The sequence below is a fragment of the Nicotiana sylvestris genome, chromosome 11 (genome assembly GCF_000393655.2).
Source record: "Nicotiana sylvestris chromosome 11, ASM39365v2, whole genome shotgun sequence".
Lineage (NCBI taxonomy): Eukaryota > Viridiplantae > Streptophyta > Magnoliopsida > Solanales > Solanaceae > Nicotiana > Nicotiana sylvestris.
Window position 1 is genome coordinate 60,895,835 of NC_091067.1, and position 3,405 is coordinate 60,899,239.

At 35.8% G+C, this 3,405-nt stretch overlaps 1 long non-coding RNA gene across 1 annotated transcript; it reads right to left on the bottom strand.

The window, feature by feature from the left end:
• Window positions 1–623: 623 nt before the first annotated feature.
• On the bottom strand, window positions 624–3,069 carry LOC104245554 (uncharacterized). Its single transcript, XR_011403879.1, has 2 exons — window positions 2,899–3,069; window positions 624–1,650 (listed from the first exon to the last, which is right to left on the bottom strand). It is a non-coding gene; the product is annotated as an uncharacterized lncRNA (long non-coding RNA).
• Window positions 3,070–3,405: the final 336 nt, after the last annotated feature.

Here is a 3,405-nt window from a genome sequence, read left to right on the forward strand (position 1 = left end):
ATTAAGAAGTATAATCCTTGAACGAGGTAATAAAAAATTTAAAGTGGAGCTAGATAGCCTGAAGGAGTCAACAGGAAATCTAACAGAATTAGTTGATCACGTGGTGCATCAAAATTAGCCACCAAATTCATCACAATGCCTACAACCTCCAACACCACCTCCTCTACCATTACATAATATATCAGTTCTACCATTACATTACTATTTTAATATCTACCAATTTAACTGCATAAAGCAAGATATATTAAGTAGGCTGAAGAGGTTGAAGTTGACCAAGACATTAGAATATCGAGGCACTGTGCCTAATATGTTAGCATTTAAATAATCAAGGGAGTGAAAAAGACAAAACTGACGAAGACATTATTAGAGAGACAAAGAACTTGCATTGGATCCGCAAGTTGAGGGTTTACCACCAAAGTTTATGGTAATCCATTGGAGTATCCAACCATATGTGTCAGTGACTTTTTGCCTTTCAGGGATGGTCAACACAATATTGACTTGATTGTTGACTCTATCATTCAAAACAAGGCAGCATATTGTGTTAATTCTAAAGTCCATAAAATTGTGCATGAATAAGAGGACGAATTACCTAAAAAGGAGTAGATAATGGAGAGTTTGAGATATATTAGAAAAATAAGACGTCTTCATGTTATAAATATATATGGCTATCATCAGAGTGATTGTCAATGTACAAGCGTTACAATTACATTCCCAAGAAGAGTGTTGAACTCCTTACTTAATTCAAAGCTAGACATGGAATTGGTTAAGTTCTATAAAGTTCTAACGCCAATAACTTCATATTTTAAGTTGAAGTTTAGGAGTCAACATAGAAATATTATACAAAGAAGGCTCGGTACAAAGTTGAAACTTAGCGAAAGCGGGATTTAGTTCAACCATATGCTAAGTTTTCTTACAACGTGAAGAAGCTCTATCATAAGCTAGCAAAATATAACTTGAAACCTGGTGAGCATTGGGTCCTCATTCTTTATTATAGCAATCTTGCGCCATTTATGAAAGTTGTTAGAGTCGAGGATGAATCTTTTTCAACCAGCGGAGAATGAGTCAGGCTCGCATCATGTTACTTGCTCAAAATCGTTTTAGCATGCTCAAACTGAGCACATTATTAAAATATGAAAATGTTAGCTTTAGGAGCTAGCTTTTCAAGTTCACTATAGCCCTTGCCAAGAAAACTAGCAAATATATCAACAAAGTCTCAGCCTTCTCTAAGATTATTGCTTTTATGTGAGAAGCTCCGTGTTTTTTCAGATGGAGCATCACTTGAGGGGGATGATAATCAATTTAAGTGTATGTTTACAATATGTAATAGGTAGCTTAGTCAGTGTCAAGAATGGACACATTATATATATATCATGGGCTGATTTGCGGTACTTTAAATACCCGGTCAAGAATCTTTTCAGCTACATGCTCAACTTGTAGTATTCTACCAACTGTTGGTACAAGACTTTCGTGCCATTTGATGTCAAGCGTTTTGTCCAACTTAATTCCATCGTCAAGAAGTAAGGCAGCAATTCTTGCAGCTTTGAAGCAAATAGCAGCACTTGACGCCAACCCAAGGCGTTCCCGAGATTCTTGAACAGAATCCAAGGATAAGCTTGAGCCATATAGTTCACAGATTTCATCCAGGCTTCTCTGAAAGAAACAGAAAATACTGTCAGAAGCATGAAAAAAGATAATTGTTGGTTTGAGAATGGACTCTTTATATGATCTTGGGCAATCCTCACCCCATGAGATAGTTTTAGGGTTGAGTTAGACCCAAGAATTAATTTTTTATCACGGTATCAGATCCAAGCCCATTCCAATTCTTCTTCGTTTACCCAATGTTGGGCACATATATTATGTTGTTCTTGCTCTAGTTATCGGGCCTCGGCGTGTGGCCTTGAACATACGTCAACCCTAAAAGCTAGCTCATGAGATGAGGATTACGTAATACAATAAAGAGTCCAATAATCTCATGCCCAACCGATGTAGGAAGCCAACAAAAATAATGTCTAAGAACTAGATCCACGATGACAAGATATAGCAAAGCTTACATAGATAAGTGAATAGCAAATGACAAAACCTGACATTGGGAAGTAACAATTCAGAGCACCACACTCCTAAAAGGATGCAAGGATGGAAGTTTTATTTAATTCCTTAAATATACGTGCGTGCCCAAATAAGCACTTTCACATATATCCATCCCAATTTATAACGACACTCTTTATATTTTGGACGTCCCCAAAGTTTAGAAACTATGCTACTTTTATACAAAAAATTCTTAATTTTCACTAATTCAAATTCATTAAGCATTCATCTTGTTACTTTAATGTAATTCTTTCTCCCATAAAAATAACTTCTCAATCGTAAAATATATATATATATATATATATATATATACACACACTCAACTATGAGTCAGGGTCGAATCCCACAAAGAACAATATGTAGGTGATTAGGCAAGTAAGAGAATTGTTGCTTATTATGCTAAGCCAAACACTAAGAGGTGTTTTTGAAAAAATGTTATATCTAAATGCAAAAAATGTAAAAAAAAACTAACTTAGAAAGCAACTAAATTGATCAATGGCTACGAGCATGGAACACGGTGAATTACACTCAAGTAACGATCCAATGTATTTTACGATTTTACAAATATGAACGAGTTTATGTTAATTAACCTCGGATATTAATTATCTATTAGCTTCTTCCGAAGACTAACAAGACTTCCTAATTGAATTGTCTCTAAATTGAGTAGACATTTTAAATAATGGAGGAGTATATAAATCAAATTAACATATGAAACTAGAATCTATTCATATTCCTCTTTGAGCAGCTTTAGGACTCCTAAAGGAATAAAAGAGTAGAAGGTAGTTAGGAAATGAATAGGATAAAGTAGAGTACCTTGAAGTCGAGGGTGTGAGGTGAGTCGGGCAAAATGTCGCCAGAGAAACAGCTGAGGAAAGGGACAGTGGAATCCAGCGCCACAATGTTGTGGGCATGAGCGTCCACTATTTCTACTCTCTCCACTGCTCTTTTCAGCTCTTCGAATGCGTCCACTTTCTGTCTTCACTTCCAAAATTTTGCCATATGGGATCGGAATACTATTTTATATACTTGAAAAGACATTGAGGAAGTTAGCAACGAACTAGCGAAGTACCCGAATATGGTTTTCATGCTTTCCCCCTAATTATGGATCTTTTGAATTTTTTTATGAATATATTTTTGTGGTGACGACTACGTCAACTTGGGACCTTGAACGAATTTTTGCCTATGCAATCGATCCATATTTATTACCCTTCTTTATTCATTTTAAAAATAGTTACACAAAATAACTCCCCCATAAATTATTATCCCTTTACCTAAACCCCCGCCCCTTAAGTCATGGAGGACTCCTAAAGCCAAACAGCC